The sequence below is a fragment of the Pan troglodytes genome, chromosome 7 (genome assembly GCF_028858775.2).
Source record: "Pan troglodytes isolate AG18354 chromosome 7, NHGRI_mPanTro3-v2.0_pri, whole genome shotgun sequence".
Classification (NCBI taxonomy): Eukaryota; Metazoa; Chordata; class Mammalia; order Primates; family Hominidae; genus Pan; species Pan troglodytes.
The window spans coordinates 57173345-57195887 of NC_072405.2; the positions used below are offsets into that span (position 1 = coordinate 57173345).

At 45.3% G+C, this 22543-nt stretch overlaps 3 long non-coding RNA genes across 3 annotated transcripts in view; 1 reads left to right on the forward strand and 2 right to left on the reverse strand.

The window, feature by feature from the left end:
• The window catches only part of LOC134810861 (uncharacterized), a 25575-nt gene extending 23797 nt beyond the window's left edge, over window positions 1-1778 (reverse strand). Inside the window, exon 1 of the long non-coding RNA XR_010159537.1 lies at window positions 1575-1778. This is a non-coding gene — a long non-coding RNA (uncharacterized LOC134810861). The remainder of the gene's footprint in view (window positions 1-1574) is intronic.
• Window positions 1084-4707, forward strand: LOC104007593 (uncharacterized). Its single transcript, XR_681853.5, has 2 exons — window positions 1084-1336; window positions 4485-4707. It is a non-coding gene; the product is annotated as an uncharacterized LOC104007593 (long non-coding RNA).
• A 4046-nt stretch (window positions 4708-8753) lies between these two features.
• Window positions 8754-16893, reverse strand: LOC134810862 (uncharacterized). The gene is made up of 2 exons (XR_010159538.1): window positions 16740-16893; window positions 8754-8839 (listed from the first exon to the last, which is right to left on the reverse strand). It is a non-coding gene; the product is annotated as an uncharacterized LOC134810862 (long non-coding RNA).
• Window positions 16894-22543: the final 5650 nt, after the last annotated feature.

The window sequence follows — 22543 nt, forward strand, 5'->3', positions numbered from 1 at the left end:
TTGATAAGTCACTGAAAGATGAGACTCCGGGCTCTCTGATGGATGAAGGAGCAATGATAATGTTAAGCTGAGAGGCAGGAAGAAACCAGGGTTTGGGAACCTGCTTTGATAGGAAGAATTGTATATGTGGAGAACGCCAAGTCGCCAGGCCTTGTTAGGCATACCTAGGTCTCTTTTTACTCTAGCCCTTTGCAGGCTTGGGAAACACAGCCTCTCCTCCTGTGCTCTCACACGGGAGCCCCCAGCCCATCCCACTTGCACATCATGACCAGCTCCAGGGTCAAGCCTCTCCCCTACAGCCACTGCTCCTGTTGGAGTTCAACCTGCATGGCCTCTGGCTTCTCTGCGTCGTGGCCTTTTATCTGTTCTCACCCCCTCTACTACCAGTCACTTTCAGCTACCCCAGCTCAGCAACTAGTTGCACTCATTGAGGACAGCAGAAATGATAGCGATAGCTAGTGCCCAGTGCTTGCTTCCTGCATGGCAGGCACCTTCTAAGCACTTTACACATGTTGATCGATTTATTTATCCTCCAGTGCTAGTATTATCCCCATTTCATAGATGAATACACTGAGGGGTGAAGTCACGTAGATAGCACTTGGTAAGTTGGGTCTCAGGTCCCGATGTCACACACTCTAGTGAACCAAGTTAGTTTTCAGCCATGGGTGGCCATCCCACATCCTCTAGGAACACCCGAGACAAGCCTACGTGTTTCTCTTTTCTCCCCAAATAGACAGCACATCGGCCACAGGCAGCCTTGGACAAGAAACTGGAGTGTTGATCATCACATTGCTCCCTCCCACCATCACCCAGGCCAGGAGCCGTGGCCGAGAAAGCCCTGGCCCGGATGCTAGACCTCAGCTTCGTATCCTCCCCCACTCCCAAGAGAACAGAGATGGTGAATAGATTTATCTTGAGTTCCGCCCTGGAGGACTTGCTGGGCTGTGGAATGTGTGTGGAGGAAGACCTTGAGGTGAAGTCTGCCCTGCGCCCAGTAGGGGAGATATTTGCCAGCCCCGCCTAAGGGCAGTTTCTCTGATGTTTCATTTTCTGTGCTCTGTGAGAATCACTGAACACACGGCCAGCAGTCTTCAGGGCATTTCTTTTCCCTGTTGGAGAGACGCTGTTATTACGCTATTATTGGTCCACAATGTGCTGACTCAGTGGTTACGGCGTAACCCTCCCCTCCACGCTGACTAGAGCATTGGCCTGGCGTAGGCAAATGGCTGAGCCCTTCTGGATGAACTCAGGGCATCTCTGAGGACTGTGGACCTGGCCCAGCCCTCCGCAGGGTGTAACCCTGCTCTGGGGTGAACTTTCATTCACTGTGGAGCAGGTAAAGGGCCCATGGTCACGGGCACCATCTAGTTATCTAACGCTGTAGTTCAGTGTTCTAGAGAAGGGGAAATGGGCCAAGTTGATCGGTTCTTACACGGCAGAAGGAGTCACTGCTTGTACTGAGGTTTCAAAACTGTTACTGCCTCATTGATTCTGCAGTTTGATGTCTACCTTCTCAGTTGGAAAATAATGGATTTTCATAACTCATAAATGACTTTATGAAAACCATTTCTTACCGTGGTAGCAGATGAGATGAACAGCTGACCGAGAAGGCATGACTGGGCAGGTCCAGGGTCAGCACTCCGGCCCCACACACTGCAGACGGGGTTACGCAGCCGTGGTCTCTTGACCACGCTGCTCTTCCATAAAGACTCCACAAACGACTGCAAAAGCCGAAGGCTGGCCACCTTCTATGCCGATGTTGTGACTCCAGAATGCTTGCAAAGGGGAATCCAGGCACAATCTTCAGCTGTTGTGCATCCAAAAACGATTATGGAAATGATGCTGGTAAATCTCAATGACTTCCACATTGCCTGGCGCAGTTCCAGGACTGCACGGCTCCCCTCCCTCGCCTGTCAGACTGTTCCTTTCGTATCCCGTCTCCGTGGGGCTCTGACAGTACTAAAGTGCAGAGATATGAAATGTGGAATTGGCATTTCCCCCATAATTATCTCTCAATCAGACAGTATTTGAACAAGACTCCTCGGCCTCAGAGAGGGGGCTGCTGAAAGTCTCCGTGTAGACCAATCTTTTTGATTTTTTTTTGCCCATTGTTCTGCTGAACCTGTGCAATACCATGGCTTATATGTGCCCATTGTCCTTCCAGTTCTTTTCTTCCCTAAAACATGTTTCCAGGTTTCTCATCCTTTAAAGTAATTAGCATTTTAAATGTTTCTCACAGTTGGCAAATCTTAGTTTATATTCAAGGTGTGGAAGTTCTCATTCCAAACCATTTAATCTGGAAACAATTCTTCACATCTTCTAGGTAAACATATGCTAGCCTTTTGTTAACTGTTTACTTCACCACACTGTTTATTTTTCTTCAATTGCTCCACAAACATTAGGTTTTATACAGCGTTCAAATTCTGTGATTTCTTTGATTTCTCCTTTCTTTCTTAGAAAACAATCATGGGTGGATAGGTAGAAAGAAACTACCCTTGGCTCCCGTGAGTGGCTTTCTCCTCCGGCACCAGGTTCTAGCTAACCATAAAGTTCCTGGCAATGACCAGGTTCAGCCAGCACACCACAGAACACACGGCGTGCCAAGGGCCTTCCCTGGCTGCAGTGCCTTCCTTGCTCCATACCTCCTTTTCCTTTTCCTTCACCCTGGGCCACCACTTGGGGCTGTGTGACCTTGGGCAAGGTATTCCCCTTACCGTATTTAAATGGGAATCATAGCAATACCAGCCTCAGACAGTTGTCCTGAGGGTTTTAATGAGTAAATGCACACAGAACATTTATTATTTATTTATCTTTGGCTCTGTTGCCCAGGGTGGAATGTAGTGACACAATCATAGCTCACGGCTGCCTTGAACTCCTGGGCTCAAGGGATCCTCCTGTGTCTGTCTCCTGAGTAGCTGGGACTATAGCTGTGGGCTGCTGTGCCTGGCTAATTTGTTTTTTTTTGAGACGGAGTCTTGCGTCTCGGTCTGTCGCCCAGGCTGGAGTGCGGTGGCACGATCTCGGCTCACTGCAAGCTCCGCCTCCCGGGTTCATGCCATTCTCCTGCCTCAGCCTCCTGAGTAGCTGGGACTACAGGTGCCCGCCACCACACCCGGCTAGTTTTTTTGTATTTTTTAGTAGAAATGGGGTTTCACTGTGTTAGCCAGGATGGTCTCGATCTCCTGACCTCGTGTTCTACCTGCCTCGGCCTCCCAAAATGCTGGGATTATAGGTGTGAGCCACCGCGCCCGGCCACCTGGCTAATTTATAAGTTTTAGTAGAAATGGGGTCTTGACATCTTGCTCAGGCTGATTTCGCATTCCTGGGCTCAAGTGATCCTCTTGCCTCAGCTTCCCAAAGTGTTAGGATTACAAGCATGAGCCACTGTGCTGGGCCACAGAGAATATTGAGACTAGTCTGGTGTGTGGCATGTGCTGTTCAAGTGTTTGTGATGATGCTCTTTATTACTATGGTCATTCTCTATTTCAATTTCTCCTTGGCACTTATCACCAGCTAACATACTATAGATACTTCCTTACTTAATTGTGTTTATCGCCTGCTCCATTAGAAGGTAAATTCCGGGCAGGGCCCGGTGGCTCACGCCTGTAATCCCAGCCCTTTGGGAGGCCAAGTTGGGCGGATCACAAGGTCAGGAGATCGAGACCATCCTGGCTAACACAGTGAAACCCCGTCTCTACTAAAAATACAAAATATTAGCTGGGCATGGTGGTGGGTGCCAGTAGTCCCAGCTACTTGGGAGGCTGAGGCAGGAGAATGGCCTGAACCTGGGAGGCGGAGCTTGCTGTGAGTGAAGATCACTCCAATGCACTCCAGCCTGGGCGACAGAGCGAGACTCGATCTCAAAAAAAAAAAAAAAAAAAAAAAGGCAAATTCCATTAGGGTGGAGATGTTTGTCTGTTTTGTTCACAACAGCATGTGGAGCCTAGAGCAGGCATCTGGCAGGTGCGCTCCACAAATGTTTGTGGATGCAACTGGTACCACCAGGCTGTATAAAAAACAGTTTAAAAGTCCCAGCAATTTTAAATAGGGTTGTGTTAGGGATGCCATATTGGGGGCCTCCTGTTTTTGTAGACCCACCTTGGTACCTAGGATGCAGACTTATTGGGCTCCAAACCTCCAGGACAGGGCAAGGCTTGAGGTGGCTATTTGGAGCTAGTTCCCAGTGAAGTGTTTGCATCACTTGGAGTGTGGGCTGGAGGAATAGGGACACAGGGACCCCAGACCAAAGCCATGCAGGAATCCAGAACTCAGCACTAGGAAGAAGGACTTGGGGGAGCCAGATTTTAGGAGAAATGTGCCATGTGTCTATTCAAATCAGCTACAGGAGGTGAAGGCAACAGCCCTTTCCCTGGAGTTGTTCAAACTTGAATAAGATTAGAATCCAATAGCTACAATGCAACAGAAGAAAAAAAAAGCTCATCTATCACTGATAATTCCAATAAAACTCTGCACTCTCTTTGCAGAAAATGCATCTATAAGCATCAATTTACTGTGTCCTGCCTGGCTTCAGGGCCTCAGACGCATCCTGAAGAGCATCCAGGGAAGCCTTAGAGCATGGGCTTCTCTGCTAAGAACTGGTGATGTCACGCAGGCTGGAAGCTGACAATTTAAGTCAATTCACTCTCCAAAATGTTGCACCCCTGCTGCGTGTTAAGCTCATTGAAGTTGGAGAGTTGAATGAGCTAATGTTCATGACTCGCTGTGATGCAAATGTGCCTTCAGAAGGGGAGAGGGTCCTTCCCTGGGGGCTTCCACAGACTTCATAGAAGGCAATGCTGTAAGGTGATGATCCACCGGAGGGGATAGAGGGTGGGGACAGGGAGATGGAGGCTTTGTCAGAATCCATGGCACACCTCCTGGGCAATTGGAGCTCAAGCCTGTATTTTGGCGAGAAAGTCAAGCAGAGCTGTAGCCCGGCGAGATGCATTAGTCAGTGCAACAGTAGGGAAGACGTTTCCAAAGAGGGTCGCCTTGCATGTGGAGAGATTTCTTGGTTTGATGAAAAAACCTGGGGAGGGAATAGTGTGACTGGAGGGACTTGGATCAGGGTCCTCTGGCGCAGGTGGCCTGGGCCGTGGGAAGCCCTGGGTGCACCCTGCTCTATGCTGAGCTGGGCTCTGGAAAGCCTCTGCGCTTGTGTCTCACCTCATCGCCCTCAGAGCGTTGCCCCCGTCTTGCCACTCTCTCTCTCAGCCTCATTTTGTCCGCTCTCCCTGCACACCAAGCTCTGCCTGGGCCCCTGTACCCTCCACATGGAGCTTGCACCCAGGAGATCTCATCCAGGGCCTGGTTTGAAATTCCATTTGTATACCAAGGACTTTTCAGTCCTTTTGTCCATCCTTGGCGGGCCTCAGAGCCCACTCCCTCCAACCTCACAACAATTCCACCTGTCTTCTTGCCATGCCCACTGGGGTATCCAATGGGAATTTCAAAGTTAACAGGGATACAAGTTAAGTTTTTATCACCACCCCCTCTCCTTCCCCCACCCCCAGACTTTTCATTTCAGGAAATGAGACCACCACCCACTCAGTTCACTTGAGTGAAAACAATGGGGCTTCCGCGATTCCTTCCGTCCCCACTCCCACACACCCAGCCTGCTGACGAGCACCGCTTCCTCTCCCTCCAAGTGCACCCGGGCATCCTCCCCTCAGCCCCGCTGCCCTCAGCCCCCTCATCCTGTCCGGCCCAGGCCGGCAACAGGCCCCCATGTGGCTTCCCTGTGCCCCTGGCCTTCCACTACGGAGTCCCCACGCAGCTGCCCGGAGGATCTTTTGAAACTGTCGTCAGATGACTGCCCTGCCGCACAGGAACCCCCAGTGTCCTGATAACATCAGCGTGGTCCTTCTGCCCTGTCCTGGCTTACTAAGCTCTGATCTGCCCGCGTCTGCCCGCCTGACCATAGCTAGTCTTCCTCTTCCTGGAGCACTAGCTGGTCCCTCCGCTGGCCTGGCCGTTTCCCAGCCCAGGACGCCCCTGCCCTTGCTCCCCATGCCTGGGTCCTTCAGCACCCTGAAGCCAGCCCCTGCAGAGGGCTCTCTGAGCTGTTAACCTGACGCAGAACCTGCTGTGGCCTCTGGGCTTTCCAGCCCTGCTCTGTGGCTGTCAGTGTCAGGCGCGGCTCTGGGCGGTCTTTGATGCCTTCCTGTCCTTTCCCCCAAATCGCATCTGTGCGTATGAGCAGAGGGGAGTTAGTGCACACCCAGGCCCTGAGGTGGCACCTGGTTTGCAGCAAGTGCTCACTGCATCTTTGTGGAGAGCTTAGCTTTGGTGAACGCCCCCTGAGGCCCATGCCCCCGCGGACTCTCTGCAGGCTGGGTGGGGCACAGCCATAGCAGGTGTCTCCTGGGGGGCCGGCACAGCTCGGAGCCCCAAGGCCACCAAAGAACTAGCTCAGGGGATCCCATTTCCCTTGGCTGAGGGACCCACAGCCTGCGCGTCCCAGGACCAGCTCCCTGGACGGGTCTGTGCGCCTCTCCAAAGGCGCTTCCGTGGAGTGCTGGCAGGGGTCTGGGAAGGGCGGGAGACTGGGCAATGCTGGCCTCCCCACTCCAGCCAGACCCTCTCCCTCCCTCCCCTCGGAGCAGGGAGGACCTGATTCAAACAGCCCAGGAAACCTCTGGTGTCCCCAGCAGCCTTTCGGGGCCAGGGATTTTATTTTAGAGCTTTGTCAGCAGTGGACCGCAGGGACTCCCAGTGCTGGTCCCCAGTCGTACAACCTGAGTTAGGAGCTGGGCGCCAACTGTGTGTGTGAGAGTTGTGAGTGTGGGTATTCATGTATGTGGATGTAAGTGTGTAAGTGTGTGTATTCATGTGTGAGTGTGTGAACATGTACGTGTGTGAGCATTGTGCATGTGAACATCTGTATGAGTGTGAGGGTGTGAGCATGTGTGTGTGGACATGCATGTGTCTGTGTGTATAAGGATGTGTTTATGAGTATGTGTGTGGTGTATTTTTATGTATGTGAGAGTGAATGTGTGAGTGTGATGTGTGTAAATTGGCTGTGTGAGTGTATGAGAATGTGTGTAGTGTATGAAAGTGTGTGAGCATGTTCAAGTGACTGTGTGAGTGTGGTGTGTGTGTATGTAGTGTGTGTCTGAGATGTGTGCAAGTGTGTGAGCATGTGAGTGCGAGATGTGTGTAAGTGTGCAAGTAAGCGTGTTAGTATGTGTGATGTGTGTAAATGTGTATGTGTGTGAGTGTATCTGTGTGTGATAGGTTGTACAAATGAGGGTGTGCACATGAGAGGTGTGTCTGCAAGTGACAAAGTGTGGTGTGTATGTAGTGCATGTTTGTGTGTGAGCATGTGTGTGAGGTGTGTGCAAGTGTTTGTGTGTGTGTATGCTCTTGTACAAGTGAGTGTGTGAGCATGTGTGGGAGGTGTGTAAGTGCGAGTGTGTGTGTGTGTGTGTGTGAGAGAGAGAGAGAGAGATGGATGAGGAGGAGAGCCAGTGGATACAAGAAGCCGGGCTGTGGGGTATCTGAGGAAGAAGGGGCCTTGCTGAGGGGTCACGGGGGCTTTGGAATTGCAGGTGATGTCCAGAGGGCATCGGCGTCTGTGTGTGAGGACCTGGGACACCATAAGGGGCACAGGAAAGACAAAGAGGGCGGCACAGACCCAGGCTCAGGGCAGCTGCCCGGTTTGCCTCGTGCACACTGATCAGCTGGGGTTCTTGTCCTCCTCATTCCCAGCTTCTGGATCCCACAGCAGGCACTGCTGATTCTCTTCTCCGGACCAGGAGAGTCACTAGGATGTGTGTGTTACCCCTCTCCCTTCCCACAGACTTTAGTCTACTTTTTATTTTATTTATTTATTTATTTATTTATTATTATTTTGAGACGGAGTCTTGCTCTTTCGCCCAGGCAGGAGTACAACGGCGTGATCTCGGCTCACTGCAAGCTCTGCCTCCAGGGTTCACGCCATTCTCTTGCCTCAGCCTCCCGAGTAGCTGGGACTACAGGCACCCACCACCATGCCCGGCTAATTTTTTGCATTTTTTAGTACAGACGGGGTTTCACCATGTTAGCCAGGATGGTCTCGATCTGCTGACCTTGGGACCCATCCGCTTTGGCCTCCCACAGTGCTGGGATTACAAGCGTGAGCCGCTGCGCCCGGCCAGACTTTAGTCAGCTTTATTAATCATCTTTCTGGAATGTAATTTATAGCAATACCATTGACTCTAAGATGTTATCCGGTATGACACATTCCAACTTCTGAGGAGTGAAGAGGTGAAATTATAAGAGATGGTGGCCTGTTTGTCGTCTCCTGCCTTGGGAAGCCCAGGGGTTCCCAGGGGCCTGGCCACTGCCTGGGCTGCCAAGCTCAGGAGCCCAGCCCAGCTTCCAGGGCCTGGGGTGCACAGGCAGGGTTGGGGTGGAGAGGCCCAGGGTCGTCCTGGTATCCTGCTTCCTGCCCCACACCTCAGCTGCTCTCTAGGGTCTGCTATGTTGGAGAAGGCTCCAGGAGCCCCTGGATCATTCTGAGCTAGGTCCAGTGTACTATTTTTCTGGGATCTTTGGGAAGCAACTTCTATTCCACAAGGATCTCCCAGTTCAGCTGCCCCCAAACCAACGCCCCCAGAGCAGTTTTCGGTTCATTTGGTGAGTACCTGCGCACAGACCTGAGCCTCACTGCGGGCCAAGGATGACTCCAGGCTTGAGGGCCACTGTGCCTCCAAGCACTTCCTGACGGACACACGCGTCCTGTCAGATATGATGGATACTTAGGATACATATTGCAATTATTAACAGTATATTTTTATATCTTAGAAAAATAAGATCACGTTGCGGCTTCACAGTCTTAACAAATTACACTGTAACCCTGTAAAAGAAGAGAGTAAAATAATGTTTGGTTTTTATTTTTAATGAAGTTTTTATTTTGGATTAACTTTGTTTTTTTGTTTGTTTTTGAGATGGAGTCTCGCTCTGTCACCCAGGATGTAGTGCAATGGTGTGATATTGGCTCACTGCAATCTCCGCCTTCTGGGTTCAAGCGATTCTCTTGCCTCAGCCTCCCGCGTAGCTGGGATTACAGGTGCCCACCACCATGAGTGGATAATTTTTGTATTTTTAGTAGAGGTGGGGTTTCACCATGTTGGCCAGGCTGGTCTCAAACTCCTGACCACAGGTGGTCCTCCCACTTTGGCCTCCCAAAGTGCTGGGATTACAGGCATGACCTAACTTGGGTTTTATAGATAAGCTACAAGTACAAGAAGTTCCTGTCTACCCTTCACCCCATTGTCCCATGTATTAGTATCTTACATAATTGTGCTATATTTGTCAAAATTAAGAGATTAACGTTGGTAAATTACTGTTAACCAAGCTCCAGACTTTATTCAAATTTCTCAGGCTTTTCCACGGATGCCTTCTTCTGTCCCAGGATCCCACTGAAGATGCCACGTGACAGTTAGTTGTGTCTCTGGAGTCCCCTCTGAGACAGTCACTCAGGCTGTCTTTGTTTTTCATGGCCGTGGCAGTTTTGAAGAGTAGTGGTCAGACAAACCTGTAGAATGTTCCTCAGCTTGGGTTTATCTGATGTTTCCCCATGATTAGACTGAGGTTACAGGTTTGTGGAAAGAATACCACAGAGGGAATGTGACCTGCTCCTATCAGGGGTACATGGTGTGAATATGACATCACTGATGTTAACCTTGATCACTTGGCTAAGGTGCTGGCCGCCAGGAATCCTCACCGCAAAGTCACCACCTTTCTATTCCCACACCCTGTTCTTTGGAAGTGAGTCACCTGGTCCCACTCACACTGAGGGAGGGGAACTGAGCCCCGCTTCTGGGTGGGAATCTGCACAGATTATTTGGAATGCTTCTTGAAGGACAATTCGTTTCTTCTTCCCCATTTATTTATTTACTCAATGATTTATTTCAATCGGTATGGACTCATGTATATGTATTTTATACCTTAAGCTATAATCCAATGCTATATTTTGTGTTTTGATGTTCAGATTCTTCCAGCTTTGTCCACGGGCAGCACTCTCAGGATGGTTCCTGGTCCCTTTGGCATGCCTTCATTTGTTTGCTTTGTGAGCACTTCCTTGATTTCTGGCATTATAAGATGCTGAAGGTCATCTTGTGTATCCCCTGCCCTAGGCCTAGGATCAGCCATTTCTCCAAGGAGCCCTTGTTTCTTTTATTGGAGGATATTATGTAGAAACCAAGAGCTGGCCATAGTTGTACTCATTGCTGCTAGGGTGTCATTCTGTCTGGGCCTTCCCCAACAGACAGAGCTAGGAAATACATGAGTGGCTATTAACCCAGGTGTACACATGTATTTATAATTGCTTCTGTATTCATGTATATCTCTCTCTATATAATGATAAACTAAGTGTTAAGTTTATACTGATATCTCTGACTCTAATCCAGTAGTCCAGGGTTAATTCTAGACTTCCTCTCTTGCTTTTTTTTTTAAAATAACTTGTGTTGTGACAATGAGAAACCAGACCCCTATTGTCATTTATTCATTTATTTGTTCAATCCTAGTATAGACATAAAGAACTTTCTGAATTGTTAAAACAGTTTTACCAACTACAGTATAGTGTATATACAGTTTCATTTTAACTTTTAAATAAACGATTTTTATAAGAGCTTTATATGTACATAAAAACTGGAAATTGTACAGAGTTATCATATAGTCCATATGCAGTTTTCCCTGTTATTAACATCTTATATTAGTATGGTGCATTTGTGATTAATTAATATGACAATTAGTGATCTTAGTACATTTGGGCAGCTATAACAAAACACCATAGACTAGGTAAGGGAAAAACAGCAGGCATTTATTTCTCACAGTTCCGGAGGCTGGAAAATCCAAGATCAAGCTGCCAGCATAATCAGTGTCTGGTGAGGGCTTGTTTTCTGGCTCGTAGGTGGCATCTTCTCTGTGTGTCCTTACATGGTGAAAGGGGTGAGGCAGCTCTCTGGGGCCTCATCCCATTCATAAGGGATGTACCTTCATGAGCTGGTCACCTCCCAAAGGCTTTATGTCTTAATGTCATCACATCAGGAATTAGCTTTCAGCATATGAATCTCTGGGGCATACAAACATTCACAAAGCCAATACCTATTTCAGGTTTTCTTGTTTTGACCTTTTTGCATTATTTCTGTCCCAGCATCCCATCTAGGATACCGTGTTACATTAGTTGACATAGCCCCTCATGACAGTGACAATTTCTCAGACTTAGTTTGTTTTTGATGAGCTTAGCAACTTCGAGGAATGCTGGTCAGGTATTTTGTAGAATGTTCTGCTGTTGAGATTTTTCACATGTTTTTCTCATGGTTAGACTGGTGTTGTGGGTTTTCTGCACAGAGATAAACTGCCATTTCCATCATGTCATATCAAGGTTACATACTATGAACACGACTCATCACTGCTGATGTGAACCTTGGTCACCTGGCTGCAGTGGTGGTGCTCAGGTATCTCCTCTGTGAAGCCACCCCCTCCCATCCTGTGCTCCTTGGAAGGAGGTGACTGCACAGCCCACACTTAAGGAGTGGGGAGTTAGGCTTACCTCCTTCAGGGTGAAATGTCTACATAAATTATTTGGAATTCTTCTGCATAGGAGATGTGTCTCTTCTTCCCAAGTATTTATTTGTTTATTCAGGCATTTATTTAGTTATATGAGTATGGACTAATGGACATTTATTTTATACTTTGAGTTATGGTCCAACACGACTTAATTTTGTGGCCTGAATTGTTCCAGCTTTGTCCAATGGGAGCCATTTCAGTTGGCTCCTGTGTCTCTTCCACATCAATTAAAATTTTTTTTTTAGCACTTTCTTACTTTCTGGCACTACAAGATGCTCCTGGCTCATATTACATATTTTCTGTCCCAGGCCTAGACTCAGCCATTTCTCCAGTGTGCCCTGGTTCTTCTCACTGGAGAACGGTATTTAAAACCATGCTGGTGCTCCTGGGGTGTTTTTGTTTCTGGGTCCTCTTAGCCGACATAGTGTGGAGGTATGTGTGTGTATAGTAACTCTGGTATATACACTTATCTATAAATAATTATATATAAAACTAGCTGTGTCTATTTTAAGCAAAACAGAAATTCATACTGATGTCTCTCATCCATTACCCCATGAGTAATTCTAGCTTTTTTCTTTTGCTTATCTCTAACCTCCCGCTTCAACAGTAAGAAGCAGGAAGCAGGCTCCTACCATCTGCCATCCATTAGTTATTCATTTCCAGTGTTCATCTATAGCAGTATCAGAATTGTTAACCAGTACCCCCATGGGAAACAGCTTTATCAACTAAAGTAGAGTGCTTACGGACAGTTTCTTTTGTCTGTAGTCCTATAGACCCTGCTCATTCCTAGAGTTGCTTAAGTCAACACTTTTCCACCCTAACCCCTTTGGGGAGATTGTTTGTTAATACAGCTAGATTCTTTTGTCACATATTGCATTCCATCCTGGGGTACCTCGACCTCCTGAACAATTTTAGTTTTAAATTAGCATCCATTAAGATTCATTCTATGTGCCATAAAGTTCTATGTGTTTTGACAAATAGCACTCTGTATCCACAATTATAGGATCATACGGATTAGTTTAAACTCTTTAAAAAAACCCTATGCTCCACCTATTAAACTCTCCCCACTTCCCCAAAATTTCTGGCACCCTTTGATCCTTTTAATGTCTCTGTAGTTTTGCCATTTTCAGAAAGTCCTATAATTGCAATTATTGGTATGGGGCCTTTTCTGACTGGCCTCTGTTACTTAGCAGTATGCATTTACATTTTCTCTATGTCTTTTTGTTGCTTTATTTCTCTGTATTGCTGAATAATATTCCATTATATGAAAGTAGCAAGGCTGTTTATCCAATATTGGTTGCTTCTAGCCTTGGCAGTTATGAAGAATGTTTCTATAAACATTTGTGTACAGGGTTTCTCGTGAACATGCCTCTTTAATATGCTTGGGTAGACACTTACGAGTGGATTGCTGGGTTTTATGGTATGTCTGTTTAACTTTGTAAGAAACTGCCAAACTATCTTCCAGATTGGAAGACATTTTCCTTTCCCACCAGCAGTGAATAGGAATTATTTTTGTCTTGCCTTCTAGATAACATTTAGTATTATCTGGTTTTAGGATCGTCACCTTTCAATAGGTAGGTAGTAGTAACTCATTAAAATATCAATTTGCATTTTTATAATGATAATTGGGGTCTACATGCTATTTACCATCTATACATCATTGTTGAAATTTGCCCTTCTTTTTAGTGTTATTTTTTATTGTTGAGTTTTAAGAGTTCTTTATAAACTCTGGATATGTTTCTTATCAGATATATGATTTGTGGGCCAGGTGAGGTGGCTTGCGCCTGTAATCCCAGCATTTTGGGTGACTGAGGCGGGCAGATTGCTTGAGGTAAGGAGTTCAAGACGAGCCTGGCCAACATGGTGAAATGCCGTTTTTACTAAAAGTACAAAAATTATCCAGGCATGGTGGCACACACCTGTAATCCCAGCTACTCAGGAGGCTGAGCCAGGAGAATTGCTTGAACCTGAGAAGTGGAGGTTGCAGTGAGCTGAGATCCAGTCTGGATGACAGAGCAAGACTCCATATCAAAAAAAAAAAAAAAAATACATGATCTGTAAACACTTTCTTTCAATCTATGATTTGTCTTTTCATCCTATATTAGTGTCTTTCATAGGTGGAAAATTTTTAATTTTAAATTTTTTCTTTCATTAACAGTGCTTTTGGTATAGTTCTTATCTTGATCCCATTCTTTTAACATTTGTGGATTGGATGTGTGAAGTTTCTTAGATTTAAAAGTTGCCTTGTCAGTTTTAAAAATATTCTTTTGGAATTTCAAATAACCCAAGAAGAGTCATTCTAATTACATAGCAAAATTGAACCTGGTTAGTAATTATAGAAAACACCACCAAACTTCCACAGTCTTTTAAAAATGACCATATGTATTGTTTCTTGCAAAAGTTTTGAAAACTAAGCTAACAGGTTTGTGCATTGTAAAAATTTTTTTGAATTATTATGATACTATATTTAAAATAAATTTCTTTATGGATTGCACTAGTTTAGGTGCTCTTTAAACAGGCTACTTATATAGAGTCTGCCCTTTAATACCTGCATTAATAACAGTAGCACCTATTTATTAACTCCCTCTGTGTGGAAGATATGCAAAGCACTTCACATGAATTCTTCTATTCACTCATCATTATTGTAAGCAGTCAGCATTACTGTTCCTATCTTATAGTGGGGGACACAGTGCAGAGAGGCTGGATGCCTTGAACTTGCAATTCACAAATGGAGAGCCAGGGAACTGGATAAAGTCCATTGCCTCTATAAGATGCCCCTGAGAAAGCAGGAGTACCAATGAATGGCTCCATGGAATAGCTGCTGGGAATCCAGATACAGAATTATAGAAGTACAGAGCTGAGAGGGACCTTGGACTTCTTGTAGTCCAGCGTTGGGACATTTGGCTGCACGTCGGAATCCCGTGGAAAGATGGGATAAAATACGAACACTGCCCAACCCCAGCTGTGACCTCATACCTTTAACCATTTCATGCCACGTGGTTCCAAGGTTTCACTTTGCCACTGGGAGACTCTGATTTGATTAGACAGAGGTCTGGCCTGAGTAGAGAAAAATGTTAAAGCAGCCAGATGACTCTAAAGCGCAGCCAAGGTTATGAACCACTGTTATAGTCCAAACTCCTGCTGAATGTTGGCATTCTTCTTCAGCATTATCAGGCAGCCTCTGACTTGAAGATTTCTAGCAATGGGACACTAAGATGTGTTGACAAAAGGAGCGTATTTCATGTCAGGCAGCACTTTCTGTGCCTCGTCGCATTTAATTCTCTTCAAACAATCATGATGTACTGTTAGTCATACCTGTAGTAGGAATCCCATTGTACAGATGAATGTGTACCATCTCTTTTTTTTTTTTGAGACAGAGTCTTGCTCTGTCTCCCAGGCTAGAGTGCGGTGGCGAGATCTCGGCTGGCTGCAACCTCTGCCTCCCGGGTTCAAGCAATTCTTCTGCCTCAGCTTCCTCAGTAGCTGGGATTACAGGCACGCATCACCACGCCCGGCTAATTTTTGTATTTTTAGTAGAGACAGGGTTGCACCATGTTGGCCAGGCTGGTCTTGAACTCCTGACCTCGTAATCTGCCCGCCTTGGCCTCCCAAAGTGTTGGGGTTACAGGCGTGAGCCACCGCGCCCGGCCTGCATCCGCATTTTTCACAGGCTCAGTGCCCGAATGAGCTGCAGTGTAGTCTGGCTGGCTCCCCAACCTGTCGCACAGGCCTTGCTCACCACTCCTGACTTTTCAAGGCAGTTGATTTCACTGTTGAATACTTCCCTATTCGAATAAAGCTCTTTACTCCAATGTTATTCGTTGCTCCGGGTTCCGTTTGTAAAGAGCAAGGCTGCACAGACCTGTCTGCTCCGTTGAGACAGTGAAGGCCGTCTCACAACCGCACCTTGGGACTCGCTTCCACATGACACCTCTTCTGTTCCTCTCACGGTTCCTCACAGCGCCAGGGCCAAGATTCTCTCGGGGCTGGTTCCCTGCCTTGCAGTCCTGCCTGACATCTTGGGGCTTTGGGGCAGTGACTCGGTTCGAAATGGGCAAGTCCTACGGCTGAGTTTTGATCCTCCCGGAGTTCAGTGGGTCTCACCCCACCCCCCATTTTCTGTTGTTTCTGCAAAAGGTTTCATTAGCTCTCCAGACAGCTGCATCACAAGTGGCTCACATTGACGGATTTTTGCTCATGAACTTCTGGCAAACAACCTGGTTTCCCAAACTTGCATTTAAATTGTTGGTTTTTTTAGGGCGGGCGCGGTGTCTCACGCCTATAATCCCAGCACTCTTGGAGGCCGAGGCGGGTGGATCACGAGGTCAGGAGATCGAGACCATCCTGGCTAACACGGAGAAACCCCGTCTCTACTAAAAATAGAAAAAAATTGGCCGGGCGTGGTGGCGGGCGCCTGTAGTCCCAGCTACTCGGGAGGCTGAGGCAGGAGAATGGCGTGAACCCTGGAGGCGGAGCTTGCAGTGAGCCGAGATCGCGCCACTGCACTCCAGCCTGGGTGACAGAGCGAGACTCCGTCTCAAAAAACAAACAAACAAAAACAAACAAACAAAAAACTTGGTTTTTTAAAAAACCCCAACACAGAACTCTCATCTGTTCTTATTAAACTTAAACATTCTCGTTTCCTACACATTATTCTTATCTATTCAGATCGTTTCATAAGATTGCCAAATATACTACCATCACTAATTATTCAGTTTTCTCACAGGGTTGTTTTTGAAATATTTGTTATACGCTTCAATAAAATCCTGATATATATTTTGTAAATACTAATTTGCTTTGAGTTATGCAAGCTACCATTTTTCCTTCCAAATTTTCAGGCATTGTACCTGACCAATTCTGCTTCACTTACTCTGCTGTCCCAATTATCTTTAGTCAGAATGGGGATTACTTCAGGCTTTCTACAGAGGTGGGAGAAAAAAGCCAGACTCAGACAATCTCTGATCCATCCCCTTCTAAGTTCACATGTTCCATCCATGTAGCTTCATGTATTAGTCATCCATTGCTGCCTAACAAATTGCCCCGAAATGTGCTGGCTTAAAACAAGAAAAATGGATGATCTCACAGTGTCTAAGGGTAAGGAATTCACGAGTGTCTTGGGTAGGAGGCTCTGGCTCAGGACCCCCCTCATGAGACTGCAGGCAAGGTGTCTGCAGGGCCTGTACCTTCTGAAGGCTTCCCTGAGGCTGGGGGCTGCTTCCCAGAAGGCTCACTTATGCGGCTGACAGCTGGAGGTCTCAGTTCCTTTCCACAGGCTTCACAGTGACCTCTAGACAGGGAGATTAACTTCCCCCAGAATGAGTGACCCAGAAGAGAGGGACCACCATACCTTTTATGACCCAGTCTGTGATGTCAGTCACCATCACATCTGCTTTACTCAAGTCATTCAAAGTGAGCCACTAAGCCTAGCCCACCCTCAAAAAGAGCAGAATTAGATTCCACCTCCTGCAGGATGGAGTGTCAAAGCATTGTGGACATATTTTTAAATTAGTACAAAACAGATATCAGAATTTTTCTCCCTAGTGCAAATAAATATTTATAGCTTTGTATGCATATTTGTGAAACCAAAAGCTAGCCCTGGGTTTGTGATAAGGAAGGCATGTGCAAAAATACAGCTGGAATGTGTATTGCTACACAACTAGCATAGAACACTCTCCTTTGCTCTCAGAGTACAGGACTCTGCACCCTCTGATCACTTCTCTTGTCTCCCATAGCAGTCATGGTCCTGCCACTTTTTGGAGAATTCTAAGTAGAGATGGGCATCTTCTTTCCTAGCATGTGATCATGTGTTTGTGTACTGCTATGGCTTAAATATGGTTTGTCCCCACCAAAACTCATGTTGAGGTTTGGTCCTCAACGCAGTGAAGTGGAGAGGTGGGGCCCAGTGGAGGACTTTGGTTTCTGGGGCTAGATCCCTTATGAATTGATTGATGCCATCTCTCAGGAGTGGATTTATTCCTGAGAGAGTGAGTCATAAGGCAAGGCTGCCTCTCCTGTTTAGTCTTTTTCACAAACACCTTTTTTCTTCTGCCTTCCACCATGAGTTGAAGTAGCACGGGGCCCTCACCAGATTGGCTGCCTAATCTTGGACTTCCCAGCCTGCAGAACCATGAGCTAAATAAACCTCTTTTCTTTATAATTTATCCAGTTGCATGTTGGTATAAGTTCCATAAGAGCAGATGAAGGCTTTACCCAAAATGTGAACCATGCCTAGAAAGTTCATTTAAAATCACCCTTTTTCTTGTTTCATTTCTTATTTTTAAAAGTAAACTTTCAACTTTAGAATAGTTTTACATGTATAGAAAATTGAAAATATAGTACAGAGAAGTCCAATATACTCCATACCCAATTTCCCCTATTATTAACATCTTACATTTGTGTGGTACATTTAGTATAATTAAAGAACCAATATTGACACATTCCTATTAACAAGTCTATATAGATTTCCTTGTTTTTACCTTATGGGCTCTTTCTGTCCCGGTACCTATGTTACATTTAGTCATTTTGTCTCCCTAGGCTCCCATTTGCCATGACAATTCCTCAGACTTTGCTTGTTTTTGATGAGCTTAGCAACTTTGAAGAAAGCTGGTCAGGTATTTTGTAGAATGTCCTGCTATTGGGATTTGTCAAATGTTTTTCTCATGATTAGATCGGTGTTGTGGGTTTTCTGCACAGAGATAAACTGCCACTTCCATCACATCATACAAAGGTTACATACCATGAACATGATTCATCACTGCTGATGTGGACCTTGGTCACCTGGCTGTGGTAGTGCTGGTCAGGTGTTTCCTCTGTGAAGCTACCCACTCCCCTCCCATGCTCTTTGGAATGAGGTGACTGTGTACAGCCCACATTTAAGGAGTGGGGAGTTAGGCTCACCTCCTTCAGGGTGAAATGACTGCATAAATTATTTAGAATTATTTTGCACATATTTGTCTCTTCTCTCTCATGATCCAGTATTATTTTATTTTGTTGCTCGACTTTATTCCAACTTTGTCTAGTGGATACATCTGGCAGCACCTTTCACATTCCCTGTTCCAGTTTTAGAATTAGTTTCTCCAGCGAGTTCTGATTCCTTTCCTTGGGCAATAGTGCTAAAAACCAAGATCTGGGTGCTGGGTGTGCTTATTGCTATTGTGGTGCCTTTGCTTCTGGGTCTTCTCAGCCTACAGAGCAAGAAGATATGTGTGTGTACTGTAACCACTGTATATACACTTATCTATACATAATTGTATGTCTATTATCTATCTATCTATCTAATAAATATGTATTTAATGAAACAGGAGTTTCTTCATCCAGATGTCTCCACTTTCATCCATTACCCCGTGGACAATTCTAGCCTTGTCCCTTTGCTTACTTGTAACCTCTCCCCTCCAATAGTGAAAAACAGGTTCCCACCATCTGACATGCATTTGTTTCATTGTTCAGTTCCTGTGTACCTCTATACAGTATCAGAATTGTTAGCACACGCCCCCATGGGAACAATGTTATTAATCAAAGTAAAGTGCTTATGGACAATTTATTTTGCCTTTACACTTACAAACTTCATTTATTATTATTTTTTCATTGGTCTCTGCAAACCTACTTTTCTTTTTTCATAAACTTCATTTGTTTTAAAAGTTACTTAGGTCAGCACCTTTATTCCTCCAACCCCTTCACTGAAGTATTAGAATTTCTGGTGGATAATCTTATTTTATGTGAGTTTCAGCTCAAAATATTTGGATAAAGATGAATAAGTGTCTGAATCCTAGGATATAATTTGGGATTTGTTCATTGCCACTTAAAATAACCCTGATACGTTTCAGAGTCTGAAACGTTGACATGAACTCCTCATGGATTTCATCAAACCACGTTTGAGGGGAGAAGCTACATGACTATTTTTAGCATTTATGAGGTCAGCAATAGGTAAGTGTGTCTTGGATGAAAAAGAAAGAAAGGGGGAAAGCTAGGCTTGGTGGATTCCTTGTGTTCTGTGGTTTATGTCCACACAGGCAGAGAGGCACATGGAGTTCCAGTATCCTTTGTAACACTGGGGATTTGTGTAAAGGAGCAAATGACAAGGGTTCTTGATTCAGAAGAGAATAAATACATTGTATTGCTCTGGAGCCCTGAATGATGATGAGATTCTTCCTGTGCTCTGGAGCCCTGAATGATGAAGAGAGTCTTCCTGTGCTAGACCATTATTTATGTTTCTTCCGTTGAAAGTTTTGCTCTAGGAAATTCCTTCAATATTCCCCCTTTTCTTATTTTAATGAATGAAGTCTTCTCAAAATAAAATCTGGGGGTGTGAGTTATTTAAAACCCTCACAGAGGAGCCAAGGCTCTACTATTCCTTGATGCACAAATATGTGTGCCATGTTGGAAAGCTGACCTGCAATGCTTCTATCCTGGTGAGGTGGTGGATTTCCCCAGATTGAACACAAGCCATATTCCATCCTTCTGGTCTCCTACTTCACTTTCTAATGTGCTTTTTGAGTGAGCACCTAAGGATAGGGCAAGGAACTCACCCTTCGCTTTGCCCGTTGCTGCTCATCCTGAGCCTGAGCCCAGCAAGTGCACATCACTTGACCCTTGCAGCTGAGCAACTTATCGGTCTAGCAGCATTCACTTCAAGCCCACATTGACATTCACTGAGTTCCCAATGCCAAGTATTTACTGTTCCCCTAAGATTTGAGCTATCAGTCAAAAGAATAATGAAGAATGCCTTCCAATCCCTACTTTAGAATTTTCTAAGTTCCTATCTATCTAAAACATCGGTTTCCCATGTAACCTATCAGTCCGTGCCATGCTCTTCAATGCTGCTTCAAATCCTATGTGACCAGTTGCTTCTATAGCTCGGGAATTCTCCCTTTAATGTTGCAATAGCCCTGTCTGGGGATAGCTGGATAGAGCTCCCCTTGGGCATTGCTGTGACCTGGGGGTGCCTGGGTGTAATTGACCCTGCAGCTTTTTGCTTATTCCATGAAACGTACCTTGTGGTGATGTTGAAAAGTCCCAGAGCTGCAGGTTTTCAGAGGATGACTGTTTTTAACACTGCTGCATATGTAGGTGCTCTCTTTCATCGCAGACCAGGAGCTGGATTGCTAATACTGACACTGTGACCACCTGGCGAGCTAGAAGCTTCTGGATGTCATGGTTATGCCACCCTTTTGATAGGGGCATCAATACCTCCCAACCAAGCTTAACATCTTATTCTACACTTTTTTCTCAAATGTGAATACCATATTTGGGAAGAGTCCTTGTCTACTAGAGGTCTTGGCTGCATTGAGAACCTCCAAAGCTCTGGCAGTACCCATGAACCTTGGGTGTTCATTCATGCCAGGCCTTCCTCTCTTGGTCAAGACCCACACCAGAGCCAACCTACATGCACCGGGGGCTGCATGTGATGTAAGGGAGAATGATGTGAGTGTGCCAATCAGTTGTTTTCCTGTAGCCCCCATCTTTTGGCTCTTAACCAGGAAGACATCTTCAACTCATGCCTCACACCTTCTTTCTCACATTGAATTCACCAAAATCCTGCAGATATTTTGTCCCCAATGTTTGTGTCTTCCCAGTTCTACTACCATTGGCCCTAATTTCACCCTTTTTCAAATCTAGCAGGACCCTGTAGCCATCCACCCCCCAGTTTTGTTCTCTTGCAATCCATCCTTCACTCAGTTCTCAAAGTGATGCAGCCCTCATTGCTTCCCATGACCTCCACAATGAGGTACTTGAAGGATTTTGTTTGACTGCCTGCTTACCTCCCGAGCTGTGTTTAGACACTCCCCACCTCATACTTGTTGCTCTAGAACGGTGCTGTCCAATACAGGAGCCATCAGCCACAGTGGCTGCTGAGCACTGGAATGGGGGCCAGTCCAAATTGAGATGTGCCACGAGTCTAAAACACATAGTGGGTTTTGAAGACTTGCTATTTGAAAAAAAGACTGTCAAATGCCTCCTTAGTAATTTTTATATTGGTATCATGATGAAATGGCAACATTTTGAATCTATGTGGTTAAATAAGATATACTTTAAAGTTGATTTCAGCTGTTTTTCCATTTTAGTACAGCTACTAGAAATTTTTAATTTTAGTGTGGCTATTAGAAATGTTTTAAGTTATACTAGCAGCTTCTATTTGTGGCTCACATTAGATTTCTGTCAGACAGTGTGCTGTCTAGGATCAAACTGCTGTTGTTTCCCTGAACACATTGTGCCACCTCATGCTTCCTTACTTTTGCTCTTGGTATTTCCCTTGCTTGAAACCACTCCCCACCCTTTCTGCCTAAATTCCTTATTGGTTAAAATTGAGTCAAGTAACCCCTATGTGAGCTTCCAGAGTGCACTTGCTTACCTTTATCATGGCACTTACAACAGGAGATACGTTAACATATTTGTCTTCCCTGCCAACAGGAACAGGGATGGTGTTTATTTGTTTTTGTTTTTGTTTTGTTATGTTTTGTTTTGTTTTGTCACAAACACCTGTCACATGCACCTAATAGGCCTGCATTAAATGTTGCAGAACTGAATTATGGAACAGAGTTCCGAGTCTTATATGAGAATGGGACAGCATGCTATCGTTTTGAAGTCCATAAAATGTAAATGTTGATGTAATGGAGCTTTACAATCATATTATGTCTTACTTGTAAATATACACTCGCTGGCTCATGAAAAATTAGTAAGAATTTATGATACAGTGAATGGACTAAGATGTAAATCTTGTTTATTCAATATATAAATCAGACACTAGCATTTATTGAGACTCCCCCTTGTATATACAGCACTCACTGGTGTGTTTCACTGATTCTACAGTTCTTCCACTTAGGGCAGAAATTATTTGTGTGGGCTGATGATTCTTTAAGATAATCTCAATTTCATTATTATGTAAAGTTTGGTTGCCCTTATTTACAAATTATGTAAGATACTCTGGAATTTTCTACACGATAAAGGCCCAAAACTATGAAAAGTATTTAAAAATAGAAAGCACTTTTTT